We start from the raw sequence: 15,601 nt of genomic DNA, 5'->3' as shown, positions 1-15,601 counted from the left end.
CCCAGTGCAAACACTTTCCCTTTGTCACCTTCAGAGTCATCTGCATGCAGACCAGGGTATCAGAGTTCCAGCTCAAAGCTCCGAAGTATCCGCGAGGTTTTTTATTTTCTCACGGAGCATTCCTTTTTGTTTTACAGACTGAGACATTGCCCTAAAATGAACGCAGATATTAGCAACTCTTTCCCTGCCCTGCCTAGCACAATGACTTAAAAATAGCACCCCGCCCCTTTTCCAATTTGTGGAAGTAAAAGCTGCATTTCTTGAGAAGGTTATAACTAGTTTTCAGCTGTGGAGATGGTTCAGAACGAGCATTTTTGTGATTGTGCAACCAGTATTTATTAATAATAAAAGCATATATGCTGGAAACTGTGCCAGGCACTTTTTTTTGAAATTAAACTTTTTCTTAAAGGTAAGGGACTAGATATTTAAAATTTTAATGGCAATATATTTGAAACCAGAAATATTTCCAGTGTCTCTTAGTGGGGGAAAGATATTTTCTCATCCTTTATTTTGTGGGACAGTTTTTTTAAAGAGTGTACTGTGGCGGTGCTTTGGGTGTTTTAAGGGTGGGTGTATCTGGAAGGATCCATTGGCTTAGTGTCTTTAAGGAGGTCACACGACACAGCAAAAAGTGCACCTGTTGGGCTTACCCAGAATCTTTTCCTTTTGCATAGTGTAGTTAGCAGAGAGTTCTGTTTATTTTTTCCGTAATCATTAGTAGGGACTGAATGAGTAGAGACGTTTTCTTTAGAAAATTTGGCTTTTGCTTCAGGGACCTTTGGTGGAGTTAGCAATTAGATTAGATATGGGTAACTCAAAGCTGGGCTTTGGTTTGATGAATGACAGAGGTTGATAAAAGCTATAGTAACCTAAGGGGAGGAGGCTTGACCAGGCAATTTTCCTTTTGAAGTCTCTTTAAGCTCATTGTGCGACTTGTTCCCCTGACCCCCGTGCCTCCTCCTTTGGGCATACTGTTCATAGAAGCCCATCACATCACTGGGTACTTTTCCGGATATACTTAGATTTATAGTTCAGCACATTCTCTTCCATTAGGAGATAAATTTACTTTGGAAAGGAACAGTAATTGCCTAGGAGGATCACATGCCTCCACCCTTTACCCTCCTTTGCAAGTTGGTCTCCCAAAAGAACATGTGCATTGTGTGTTAATGACAAACTACTTTTAAAAGGCTTGTTTTAAAAAAGAACTTTTTTTCCTTGTGGTTTTGCACATAATAACTTTAAAACATATATCTCAATCCAAATTTTTGTTTACTCTGAATTTTTCTCCAAAAAGAGTACATAACCTGTGCATCTGTTTGTGTATTTCTGTTCTGCTGACAGCTTGATATGGGATTCTTTTTGTTGAATTTGAGCGGAAAAGTTAGGAAATCAGTTTCCCAGTTGATTGACCAGTTGATCTTTTGAATCCTTGGAGGATGTTGTTAATTTTATTCACCACCTACTATGTGCTGGGCACTGTGCTAGGCACAGGGGAAGCAATGTTGAACAGGTGGATAGCCCCTGCCCTCCTCAAGCCTGCAGTCTGGTGGGGAAGAAAGATATTAATTGGCTAAATGATCAGAAGCATATTCCAATTGTGTGTGATTGTAGGGAAGGGGAGGCTAGTCTGGGTTGTGGAGGCAGGCTTCTTTCAGGAAAAAATTGAAGCAGAGCTAGAAGGATAAATCAAGCCAGTTAGGTGGGGAGGCCAAGGCAGAAGAGCAATAAGGAAGAACTTTTCAGGCACAGGGAATGCCAGTGTGAAAGCCCCAAAGCAGAATAGAGAGTCCTGAACTTGAGGAAAGAAAAGAGTACCTATCTGGCTGGATAGCTGAAGAGAGTGAGGCTCCAACAAAGATGCAGGAGTGTGTGTGTGGGAGGCTTGACTTTAAGAGGGCCTCAAAGACTGGTTTAAACACTGTGATGTGATTGTGTATGTGTATGTGCATGCATGTATGTATTTGTGATAAACAGAAATGATGAACTTGTTTAAAAGCTTACTCTGGTTGCAGTGTACTGTAGAAAGTTTGCTCCCTTTGTATCTCACTTGCATTTATTGTATTTTGTCAAATACTATGTATAATTATTTCTTTTTTTCTTTTTTTTTTTTAATAAACTTAGTTTTGTAGGATTATGTATAATTATTTTGTGTTCTCTTGCCTCTTGAACTTAAGTGACAAGTATCAGTTACTGAAAGTTGGAGACATCATCAAGCCCTGAGAATAGCATCTAGATTGCTTGCATGAGTATATCCTCTAGAATGCAGAAAGAGAAAGGAAGAAAAGTCTCTTTTCCCTCAAATGCTAGGCATACTCAGGTACCCTATGCTCCTTCAGTAAAAAATGGAAAAAAGAGAGAGAGACGGAGCTTATGTGTGTTTTTTTCAGTCTTGAGTCATCCTGTCTTTTGAGGGGCAGAACATTGGATATTTGGGGATTTAGTGTCAAAAATTCTTTTCAGATATTATTATAGAAGATTAAATCTGTGATGAAAATAGAACAAATGAAACATTTTACAACACTCATATTGTGTGAAACACAATGCTAGGCATTATGTGTTTGTTATTTGTATCCTTTAAGACGTAAAAGTTAAGGGGTCTTCTACATGCAGGGTGAAGCATTAAATGCTCTAGAACACTGTTTCAGGAGTCAGAGAGACCTGAAGTCTGATTCCAGCTCTAACATTGTCAACTGCAGAGTCATTTTTACCAGTCTGAGCTTTAGTGTCTTATTGTATTAAAATAGTCAAATTTACCAGTTTATAATAAGAATATTAAAAAATTTATTGGCACTTATAATGTGCCAGGCACTATTCTACACATTTTAAATAGATTAAGTCATTTAATCTTTGCAGCAATTTTGAGAACAGTTGCCTTTATTGTCCTCTTTTACCAGATGAAAAACACTGAGGTACAGAGAGGTGGAAGTTGCCCAAGGTCAAACAGTTATTAAGTGGCTCCAGAGACAGTGCTCCATTACATAATAATTTTATAGGTCCTTCCTGCTTTATCATTATATAATTCTAGCTGATTCATAACATACCTATATTTAAAGTATGTTTGACCTAGAATAGCAGACTCTGGGGGTGGGAAATGGGAAGGAGTTCAGGAGTGAACAAGGCTTTGAGTGCCCAAAGTTATGCATATGTTTTGCTATACAGAGGTTTCTGAGCTGTGCTTTTCTACTTTGTGGTTTTAGCTCCTATTCCTGCCCACTCAGCAAATAGGAGGGCTGCTGCCATGAGCTTTGGCCAGCTGTAGGCTTCTTGGATCTCTCTAGCAGGTTAGGGCACTAGCACACTGCAGCTTTGCATTCCAAAAATAACAGAAGCTTGCATCATGCTGGCCAGATGGTTGTCATTAAGGAGGTGCTATAATTTTGTTTCCCTCAGATGAAAGAAGGTGACTCTTGCCCTACATATTTGTGCTTTTGTAAACAGTGCCAGGAAGACATCTGGAATATGAGTGATCCAGAACAGGATTCATGGTCTCACCACCACTGGTCAATCTTTTTGTTGTTGTCGTTTTGACGTCTTTGTTGAGATAATAATTCATGTACCATAAAATCCATCCATTTAAAATGTACAAGTAAGTGGTTTTTAGTATATATACAGAGTGCAACCATTACCACAATCAATTTTAGAACATTTTTATTATCCAAAAAAGAAACCCAATACCCATTAGCAGTCACTCCCACAGCCAGCTCTCACTCTTGGCAACCACTGATCTGCGCATAGATTTGCCTATTCTAGATATTTCATATAAATGTAATCATACAATATGTGGTCTTTTGTGACTGGCTTCTTTTCCTTAGAATAATGGTTTTTTTAGTTCGTCCATGAGCATGTATCAGAATTTCACTTCTTTCTATGGCCAAATAATGTTCCTTTGTATGGATATACCACATTTTGTTTATCCATTCTTGAGTTGACGGACATTTGAGTTGTTCCTTTTTTGTTTTTTAGTTATTTTTAATAAAACCTGCTGTGAACACTCGTATGCCAGTTTTTGTATGGGCGTGTTTTTTTGTTTTGTTTTGTTTTGTTTTTTGTTTTGTTTTTGTGACAGAGTCTTGCTTTGTTGCCCAGAATAGAGTGAGTGCCGTGGCATCAGCCTAGCTCACAGCAACCTCAGACTCCTGGGCTCAAGCGATCCTACTGCCTCAGCCTCCCGAGTAGCTGGGACTACAGGCATGTGCCACCATGCCCGGCTAATTTTTTTTCTATATGTATTAGTCGGCCAGTTAATTTCTTTCTATTTATAGTAGAGACGGGTCTCACTCTTGTCAGGCTGGTTTCGAACTCCTGACCTCAAGCAATCCGCCACCTCGGCCTCCCAGAGTGCTAGGATTACAGGCGTGAGCCACCTCCCAAGGCCTGTATGGGCGTGTTTTAACTTCTCTTGAATATATACCTAGGGGTGGAGTTGCTGAGTCATATGATACCTCTTTAACAGTTTGAGGAACTGATGAGTTATTTTCCAAAGTGGCTGCACCATTTAATTTTACATTCTTATCAGCAATCAAAGAAGGTTCTTGTTTCTTCACATCTTCACCAACATTTGTTGTCTGTCTTTTTGATTATAGCTCTTCTAGTGGGTGTGAAGTGGTGTCTTATGACTTTGGTTTTTATTTCCCTGACTAATAATGTTGATCATCTTTTCATATGCTTATTAGCCACTTGTATATCTAGTTTGGAGAAATGTCTATTCTCATCCTTTGCCCATTTGTTAATTGTGTTTTTTTAAAAATTGAGTTGTAAAGGTTCATTATTTTGGATAAAGTATCTTATCGAATATATGATTCGTAATATTTTCTTTTTTAGATTGCCTTTTTCGTTTTCTTGGTAGCATCATTTGCATCACAAAAGTTTTTAATTTCGATGTCCAATTTATCAATTTTTTCTGAAAATAAATTGCTTATGCTTTTAATGTTATATTAAGAAACCATGACCAAATCCAAGGTTATGAACAATTTTTAAAATAGTTTTTAGATATTACATTTAAGTCTTTTATCCCTTTTGAATTAATTTTTGTGTATGATGGGAGGTCAGCCTATAACTTCATATTTTGGCATGTAGATATCTAGTAGTCAGCTGTGATTCATGGTGTCAGTGGCAGAATCACCAATATATTTGAATGTTTAAGCGCAAAAGATTGGAGTCAGAAACCTTGAGTTCAAACTTCTGTTCCACAACTTAGTGCTGATACCTTGAGCAAGTTTCTTTTTTTTTGAGACAGAGTCTCGCTTTGTTGCCCAGGCTAGAGTGAGTGCCGTGGCATCAGCCTTGCTCATAGCAACCTCAAACTCCTGGCTCAAGCAATCCTCCTGCCTCAGTCTCCCAAGTAGCTGGGACTACAGGCATTCGCCATCATGCCCGGCTAATTTTTTGTATATATTAGTTGGCCAATTAATTTCTTTCTATTTATAGTAGAGACGGGGTCTCGCTCTTGCTCAGGCTGGTTTCGAACTCCTGACCTCGAGCAATCCGAGCAATCCGCCTGCCTCGGCCTCCCAGAGAGCTAGGATTACAGGCGTGAGCCACCGCGCCCGGCCCTTGAGCAAGTTTCTTAATCTTACTGAGCCTCAGTTTTAAAATGACAACAATAATAGCCATCACTAGGTTTGTTAAGATAAAATTAATAATATATATATGAATCTGCCTGGTACATAGTTCACGTAAGGGTAGGTTAATCGGATAACTGTTTTGATTAATGATGTCCAGAAAATTCAGTGTGTGTGTATTCAGCTCTTTATGTACATGTTATGGCTCCTCATAGTGCCTGAGAATATATGTATCCTGATTTCTATAGATCCTCCTTTTGGAAGTCAGAGGGGTATAAATTATAAAGGAAAAGATTCAAATAAACTATCAAAGTTTTGTAATTGACTCTATAGTTCTGTGGCCCCCTTTTGGGCAATGATTACAAATCATGTAATTCTGTATATCACTGGTCTGTGCTTTTGCTTCCAGCAAAAATTAATAATTTTTAAGAAACTTGAGCAATGTTTTGCCTCATTGGTGCCTTATCAAAAGTGGGACTAGTCTTCCCACTGGTTCTGATGTGTGTTGTTGGAGATGCTGGGAGTGATCCATGGAGTCTTATGTCATTTAAGTGGTCTGTGGACTGAAGAAGTCTAGGGGCCATTGTTTTAGGACTGGTCTTTCAGTGTTTAGTCCTTACCATTTCCCATGGTTACCATTACTTTCATCTTGTTTAGACTGAGCAAAAGCCAGTTAAATTCCATTAGGAATTGATTTGAGATGGACAATAAAGCAGGCTGTGGAGCTGTTGTCGGACACAAATGACTGAGACACAGGGAAGGTATATCCAAAAAATATGATGCTTGAGCATCGTTAGGTCTGGAGTTGAAAGGGAGACGCAGGAAGCCTCAGGTGTAGTAGCAAAATGCTGTTTATTTGAGCATCTGGGTGCAGATGGGTGGAGGCCAAAAAGAGTATCCATGAAAGAAAGGGGAGAGTGGTGGGTTTTATAGGAGGTTTGGATGGATGTTTGGGGAGGGTGAATTTTTTTCTGAATATTAACTGGTTCCACAACCATCTGTGGTCAGAGTTAGATTTATAACCTCCGGACTCTCCAGACTCCTGTGGCTATTGTTTTACAGGCCTTATGATCACTGTCTAAGTTTTCCATTAACCATATTCCGTCTGTATACTTTCCAGGTTCCCACCCTAAGCAAACATAACAGGCATTTCCCTAAATCCATTTTCAAATGGCTTGTGGAGTGCATGGCAGTACCAGGAGAGATGGAGCAATGGATAATACTTCTAGAGCACTCCCCAAGAGAAGACTGACCTTTCTCAGTATTTTCATGACATTAAAGAAAGCAAACTATCAATTGCTTGAGAATCTACTCCATTTCCTTCAGATAGAATTGTTCCTATATAGTCCAAGACAAGGAAAGCTCTGTTTTGATTTTTAAATATGAGGAATGGTTTCAACAATGTACTTTCAACACTGTCTGATAGCCCTCATTTCATTCATTCATGCATTCAAGAAATAGTTATAGAACAGTAACTTCTTATCAGACCCTCTGTGCATGTTGAGGATACTGTTTGTAAGACATGATCCTTGTTCTCAAGGAGACTGTAGTGTAGTGGAAATCCTTTTCAATCTTGAAAATGCCCTTCCAGCTAAGTTTGTCATTTTGACCTTGAAGTTTTTAAGTGGTTGCTCTGAGGCTGTGACTTGACAAGGCTTAGAACCACATTGCATATACCTGGTCCCTAGGGGTGGTTAGGTTTTACCTATTACCCTCTGGGATTTTAATGGCAAATTTGGAGTACCCCTGACAGGCTGGAATGCTAAAATGTTTGGTCATCCAGGTTGATATCACAGATGTCCTGTTGCTTTTCTCCCTCTGCTGGCCAATATACATAACTTGGGTGGAGACCAGCTCTTCAACTTCTGAGGCCAGCGTGAGCAGCCAGAAATAAGGAGGAAAGGAAGGAAGGAAGGAAGGAAGGGAGGGAGGGAGGGAGGGAGGGAGTGAAACCTGCCAAAGGAGACAGCATACTTGTCAAGAAAATGTAAAGAAGGCTGAGTATGGTGGCTCACACTTATGGGAGGGAGGGAGGGAGGGAGGGAGGGAGGGAGGGAGGGAAACCTGCCAAAGGAGACAGCATACTTGTCAAGAAAATGTAAAGAAGGCTGAGTATGGTGGCTCACACTTATAATCCCAGCGCTTTGGAAGGCTGAGGCAGGAGGATCACCTGAGGCCAGGAGTTTGCGACCAGCCTGGGCAACATAAATTAAAAAATTATCCAGGCCGGGCGTGGTGGCTCACGCCTGTAATCCTAGCTCTCTGGGAGGCCGAGGCAGGCGGATTGCTCGAGGTCAGGAGTTCGAAACCAGCCTGAGCAAGAGCGAGACCCCGTCTCTACTATAAATAGAAAGAAATTAATTGGCCAAATAATATATATAGAAAAAATTAGCCGGGCATGGTGGCCCATGCCTGTAGTCCCAGCCACTTGGGAGGCTGAGGCAGAAGGATTGCTTGAGCCCAGGAGTTTGAGGTTGCTGTGAGCTAGGCTGACGCCAAGGCACTCACTCTAGCCTAGGCAACAAAGCGAGACTCTGTCTCAAAACAAAAAAAAAAACAACAAACAAACAAAAAAACAAAACAAAAAAAAATTATCCAGGCAGACTGGCACTTTCCTGTAATCCCAGCTACTCGGGAGGATTGCTTTTGCCTAGGAGTTTGACATTGCAGTGAGCTATGATGATGCCACTGCACTCTGGCCTGGGCAAAAGACTGAGACCTTGTCTCAAAAAAAAAAAAAGTGTAAAGAGACCTTTTTCAGGAGTAGTCAGGGAAAGCTTCATGGAAGAGGTAGGACTGAGGGTTGAGGGTTGGTAGAATTGATGTGGACAGAAGGGGGAAGAAGAGGGAACTATTAGGAAGTAGAAATGACCCTTAATGAAGAAACCAGTAGGACTAAAAGGAATTATTTGGGGGGAGCAGGAAGAAATACTGGGAAGTTGTTAGGGTGGGGTTAGATTATTAAACCAAACCTGATAGTTTAAAATTGGTCTGGTAGGGAGTCAGAGGGGTTCTGAATAGGAGGAAAGAGCAGGTAAAAGCAGTTTTTAAGGAAGATTAACCTGACTGACACATGATCAGGGAAGTGGGAGAACTGAAACACAGCAGGAAAATGATGAGGAAAAGGGAGGAGGAAGGCATTACCCCTTATTTCACAGATAAATAAGTAACTTAGAGTCACACAGCTAAAAAGTCTTGAGCCAAGTCTGCCTGACTCATGACTTCACACTCTGTGCCCCAGCGTGGGCACAGTGGAATGCTGAAGCCAAGGGTAGAAGTGAGGGTGATTGGGAAGGCCTTAGTGACTGACGTGGAGAGATGGGGCAGAAGTGACCCTCAGGTTTGGAGGTTGGCTGGTAAGGTATGCTGGGTCTGTTTGGGAGAGTCCTTACAATTATAGGAAAGATGATGTGTTAAGCCTGGAAGGAACCTTAGATACTGAGTTTATTCCATCTCCCAGTTTATAAATTGGAAAATAATGACCAGAGAAATTGATGTGCTCAAGATGACACAGCTGGATGTTATGAATCTGACCAAGGTTTCCTGACTCTATTGTCTTAAATAAGGTGCTGGTGGACATAGAAGAAGCACTGTCCAGAACAAATACTCAGTTTGGTAGCCCAAAGCACACAGAAGAAGTGACTTACAGCAGGCTCTAACAGAAGGTTCTAAAGAGAATTTGATATAATCCTTTGTAATTATAGTCTCCTCACCATCTACATCAGGCATCCTCAAACTACGGCCCTTGGGCCACATGCCGCTGCCTGCTGAGGACATTTATCCGGCCCGCCAGGTGTTTTTGCCACTGCTACCTGTCCTGCTTAGCAGCTGACTCCCGGGCCCACAGTGCGCATTCTCCAACGGTCTGAGGGATAGTGAACTGGCCCCCTGTTTATAAAATTTGAGGACCCCTGATCTACGTACTCCCCACTAGACTGCCACTCCTTGAGAGCTGGGATCTTTTCTTTACATCTCCAAGCCTGGCAAATTATAAGTGCTCAAAAATACTTTGTGAATTAATTAATGGTAAAGAAGCCTATAATTTTGATAAGCTGGGTTATTATCTGTTACGATGGAGAGAGGAGTATTTCTTCTCTTTCTTCCCTCCTCCACAGCTATAGAAAAATCTTAACTGACCGACCTGGGAGAAGAACCCAAAGGCTTTGCCGTCCACTTCCCTATCTGGAGGTCCCCCTGAGAAGCTGAGATATGGGGGTGGGCTCTGCTGGGATGGGGTGTGGGTCCACCCAGGCTGGACCACCAATCTCCACCCAGGCTGGACATTGGAAATCGCCAAGGCCGTGAAGGTCAGGGGTCATATCAATAGCTGTACATTGCTTCAATTTAAAGTGGTAGATATGGTCACTATTACCATACCTATGTAGCATGCAAATATATAGTGAATTATAACCATAATATATGGCTTACTAACATAGAAACCATAATTTATGATGAATAAATTAAGTCTTGACTCACCACTTCACAAAGTTTGTCAGTCCTATCAAGAAATTTAATCTCACTCTTGACAATGATTACTCTCTTGAATCAGATTCTGGGAGAGAATTGAGTTTTCTGTTACTTTGTATTAGGGTAGAGATTTACAGGTTTTGGAAACTGAAAGAGACTTGTCAGGTTGTAATTTTGTAGAAAAGAAAACGAAAGCTGAAAGAAGTAAAGGGACTTAACCTTTTATTTCTCCCATTTCTACCCCCTTAATTATAGTCACTAGTTTTTCCTCTGATGGTTGATGAAAAAGCATCTTTCCTTCACTTTTTTCTTTACTTTTGGCTTACTTTTCTAGAAAGGATTTAAATAGCCCTTTCTCTTTTTTTTCTGCATTTTTTTCTTCCTTTTTTTTTTTTTGAGACAGTGTCTTGCTCTGTTGCCCTGAGTAGAGTGTAGTGGTGTCATCATAGCTCACTGCAACCTCAAACTCCTGGGCGCAAGCGATACTCCAGCCTCAGCCTCCCAAGTAGCTGGGACTACAGGCATGCACCACTATGATGCTGGGCTAATTTTTTTATGTTTTTAGTAGATTTGAGGTCTCCCTCTTGCTCAGGCTGGTCTCAAACTTCTGAACTCAAGCAGTCCTTCTGCCCTGGCCTCTCAGAGTGGCAGGATTACAGGCATGAGCCACCGTGCCCAGCCTCTGCATTTGTACATAGCATTTCTTATGGATTTTAAAAATTCATAATGTGTTAATATTTTCTTTTTTACCTGTTTTTCTTGTTAAACAGTAAGATCATAAACTTCTGGTTTCCCATAACACCTTAATTTAAAGTTCTGTAGGTACTATGATGGGTTTATAGGCAGAGTGATGTACTTTTTAGCATAAGGCTAACATATCACTTAGTGGGCATTATACTAATTGTTTATTTAAGAATGAGTGGCTCACGCCTGTAATCCTGGCACTCTTGGAGGCTGGTGGGTGGATCACTGAAGGTCAGGACTTCAAAACCAGCCTGAGCAAGAACGAGACCCCGTCTCTACTGAAAAAAATAGAAAGACATTAATTGGCCAACTAAAAATATATGGAAAAAATTAGCCGGGCATGGTGGCACATGCTTGTAGTCCCAGCTACTTGGGAGGCTGAGGCAGAAGGATGGCTTGAGCCCAGGAGTTTGAGGTTGCTGTGAGCTAGGCTGATGCCACAGGACTCTAGCCTGGGCAACAGAGTGAGACTCTGACTCAAAAAAAAGAATATCATTATTGAGCCAACATGGAATAAATCCACTATAGACTCTTTTTCCCGCTGATTATAATGAAAAACTGAACAAAATACAACAACAGAATGTTACATTTTTTTAAAAATGCATATGGAACATTCACCAAGGTAGACCATCTTCTGTGCCTTAATAGAACATTGTCAAAAGAATATTCTGGGCCGGGCGCGGTGGCTCACGCCTGTAATCCTAGCTCTCTGGGAGGCCGAGGCGGGCGGATTGCTCGAGGTCGGGAGTTCAAAACCAGCCTGAGCAAGAGCGAGACCCCGTCTCTACTATAAATAGAAAGAAACTAATTGGCCAACTAATATATATAGAAAAAATTAGCCGGGCATGGTGGCGCATGCCTGTAGTCCCAGCTACTTGGGAGGCTGAGACAGAAGGATCGCTTGAGCCCAGGAGTCTGAGGTTGCTGTGAGCTAGGCTGACGCCACGGCACTCACTCTAGCCTAGGCAACAAAGTGAGACTCTGTCTCAAAAAAAAAAAAAAAAAAAGAATATTCTGTGTCTTTAACAAAAGTAAACTACAAATCAATAACAGAAAGATGTAGAAAATTCCCAAATATTAATATTAGGAAATTAAGCAGTACACTTTCAAGTAACGCGTGAGTCAAAGTGCAACTCTTCAAGAAAATTGGAAAATATTTTGAATTTAAAATGAAAACATAACAGCAGTTGAGACAGGCAGGGGTAAAGGGCAAGGGAAGGACTTGACTACAAAGGAGTGAGTGGCACAGAGAAATTTTGGGGAATGTACTTCTTCTGTATTGTGATTATTGTGCTGGTTGTTAGAGGACTATACATTTACCAAAACTCAGAATCGTCCCCCAAAGAACTAATTTTATTTTATGTAAATTAAAAATAAATTTTTAAAAATTTTGTGTTAATTTAACGGAGTGCAGTTTTTTTTTATAGTGATGTGTTTGGATGAGCTACTTGTCACAAGGCTGCTGGGGAAAAAAAGGAAGAAAAGCTACAGTATTTTTTAGTCAGAAGTGGGTATGACTCACAATCACTTTTTTGGCTTGAATCTTTAAAGGAATAAGAACATCTCCATTTAGAAATTTTGATTTAAAAATGGTGGTTGCTGTTGGGAAATAAAAAAGGAAGAAATTTCAATGCACAATTAACATGAGCTATGCCACTTTACAAAATGTAAGTGCATTTTTTCAAGAAAATGATGCTCATGGAAAAAATGGATATTGTTCAACATTAGTTGAACTTAAAAGCCTTTTGGCCAAATATAAAGCAAGTGAATTTTACAGACAGTTGCTTGTCCATTAAGTGTAGAAAGACATTTGCACTAAGTGAGAAAAGAACAAGCTGGTAGCAGTTTTAGATTAGTGATCTTCAGATCTTCTTTAATTTCTTTGAACAATGTTTTATAATTTTCAGAGTGTAAGTTTTATTCCTGTGTAGTTTATTCTTTTTTTGATGTTACTATAAATAATTTGCTTTCCATATTTCATTTTTAGATTGTTCATTGCAACTTTACAGAAATAAAATTGATATTTGTATATTGGTTTTATATCCTGTCACCTTGCTGAACTATTTAGTCTAATGATTTTTAAAGTGCATTCCTTGTTTTTTGTTGTTGTTAATTTATTTTAAATATACAAGAGCATGTCTGAGAATAGAGCTAGATTTGCTTCTTCCTGTCTAATATGGATGCCTTTTAGTTCATCTTCTTGCCTTATTACCCTGGCTAGAACCTCCAGTACAATATTAATGGAGGTGAGAGCAAATGTCTTTGTCTCGTTCCTAATATTAGAGGAAAAGCATCCTGTCTTTCACCATTATGTGTGCTAACATAATTTTTTTGTAGATGCCTTTATTAGGTTGAAGAAGTTCTGTTCTATTCCTAGTTTGAGTGTTTTTAGTATGAAACAATGTTACATTTTATCAAGTGCTTCTTGTACATTTAGTGAGATGACCATGTGATAGTGGGATAGTTTAGAGCTCTTTTTTTTTTTTTTTGCAGAAAAACCCAATTCAGACAGGCTTGAAGTAAAAGGACATTTATTGGCTCATTTAACTGAAAGTTCAGGGGATATCTTACTTTCAGGCATGGCGTGGTCTGATTGAGGAGTTCAAACACTGTCATCCAGATTTGCTTCCTTTTCCCTCTGTCCTTCAAATACCCCCACCCCCATTTTTGTTTATGTGGGAATCATGTTTAGGTCCCATGTAATGCTAAAATGGATACCAGCAGCTCCAGGCAAATATCCTTAAGGTCATAGAAGAAAGAGAGACTATCTCCATTTTTTTCCACCTTTTCACAGTCCCAGCAAAAGCCCCAGAATTATCTACAGTTGGGCCACTTGTCCATTCTAGAACTATCATTGAGGACAGGGAATATGAAGCTCTAGTTAGGCTTGAATCACATAGCTACCCTGGAACTGGACAGCCCCACCCGAGCTACATGGATGGAGTGTGGACAAGGGGGTTTTCAGCAATGGAAATGTGCTGGGTGGATGCTAGATAGTCAAAAATAAATGTCAAGTATACTTGCTATAGTAAAATAATCCAGAATAATACAAAGTATGTGAAATTGGTATTTAAACCTTCCTTTTCTTACCCCTATCGCATCCCTGGCAGTAGTAGCTGCTATGAGCTTAAACTCTTCCCTGCTCATCGAAGTTTCTTGTCTAAGCCTTCCAAGCAGAGAGTTTGGGTAACACCACCTTCGGTCTCTAGAAGAGGATGGCAAAAAGAGGGCGGGGCTTGGTTAGGAATTTAGTTTAGTGGTAATCTAAGGCATCAGGGACTAGTACAGACCCACAGTTTTCACCTGTACTTTTTTACCTTGAGTATTTTTCCATTTCCAAGGTAACAGCAGATTAATTTAAAACAGTAAGTGGATTAATGGCCTCTTCATCATCCATTGCTCTTTTCTCCTACAATTCATTATTCCTGGGCTGTATCCCAGTTTCCCAGCACTTGACGTCATCCCAGCAGTGTGTCCCAATACTAATATAGGCTCTCCCTCACTCTGCATTTCAATTTTGGCTAATTTCTGTGATCTCTTAATGTGCCTTCTGAAACTCCAGGAACTTTATGCTTATAGAAAAAGTTTTTCTTGGTCACAGTTTCTGTGGTTACAAACTACAGAATAAAATAGCAATATATTGAACTTCCCCTTTATATAATTGTAACTTCCCCTGGATAGATACAGAACCTGTTTATAAGGAAGGTGATGTTTCAGTTACTGTTGTAGTTTACCAGCTGCTTTCAGAACTAGTACTGCAGCTGTGCTTTGTTGCAGGGGAAGGGGTGGCAGGAAAGGAATGATTTAACATTTTTTCAGATTCCTGTAAGATACAACTAGTACATTTTTTCAATTTTAAGATGTTTTTTCTTTTTCTTATTTTTACATTTCAACAACTCAGTGCCATGCTGTTATTTAATTGGCAGGGTTTTTTTTCTTTCATGTGTTACCTAAAATAATGGTGTATCTTAAAACTGATGATGTGATGGTTAATTTTAAGTGTCAATTTGACTGTGCCCATACATTAGGCCAAACATTTTTGGAGCTGGTCTTTGAGGGTGTTTCTGGAGAAGATTAACATTTGCATCAGTAGACCAAGTAAAGTAGATTGTCCTTCCTCATGTAGATAGGCCTCATCTAGTCAAAGACTTGAATAGAATTAAAAGGCTGAGAAAGAGGGAACTCTTCCTGCCTAACTGCCTTGAGCTGGGATATTGGTCTTTTCTTCTTCTTTTTTATTTTTAAAATTTTAAATAATTTTTTGTTTTTGAGACAGGATCTCGCTGTGTTGCCCAGGCTGGTCTCGGACTCCTGAGCTCAAGTGATCCTCTCATCTTAGCCTTCCAAATAGCTGGGATTACAAGCGCATACTACCACGTGCCGGATTTAGCATTGGTCTTTTCCTGCCTTCACTGGCTCTTCTTGGTTCTCAAGCCTGTTGGCTTTAGGAATGGAACTTATACCATCAGCTTTCCTAGCTTGCTGACTGCAGGTCTTGGGGCTTGTCAGCATCCATGGTCACAGGAACCAATTTCTTATAATATTAATACATCTCTTTATATGCACACCTGTTGGTTCTTTTTCTCTGGAGAACACTGACTAATACAGATTCATCCTAATATTTGATAAAATATAGCAATAGAAGATGTCCTGAATGCCTTCTGCACGGAAGTCATGGTGAATTTGAGGAGTGTTCACACCAACGAGAGTCATGGTAGTGAAAAGATGCTACCTTCTATACCAGGATAGCTGTCTGGGAGTGGGGAGCCAACGCTTAGGAGTTTTTGTGCCAGGAAGGACAGTGTAGAAAGATATAGTTTTCTTCCCAG

General features: G+C 40.0%; 1 protein-coding gene across 2 annotated transcripts in view; it reads left to right on the top strand.

The window, feature by feature from the left end:
* PLEKHA8 (pleckstrin homology domain containing A8) overlaps positions 1 to 15,601 on the top strand; it is a 60,627-nt gene that overhangs the window by 789 nt on the left and 44,237 nt on the right. The window lies entirely within an intron of this gene.

Source organism: Microcebus murinus, chromosome 9 (genome assembly GCF_040939455.1).
Source record: "Microcebus murinus isolate Inina chromosome 9, M.murinus_Inina_mat1.0, whole genome shotgun sequence".
Classification (NCBI taxonomy): Eukaryota; Metazoa; Chordata; class Mammalia; order Primates; family Cheirogaleidae; genus Microcebus; species Microcebus murinus.
Note: the sequence above shows the minus strand (reverse complement) of the source record. Positions and strands in the feature narration are given on the sequence as shown.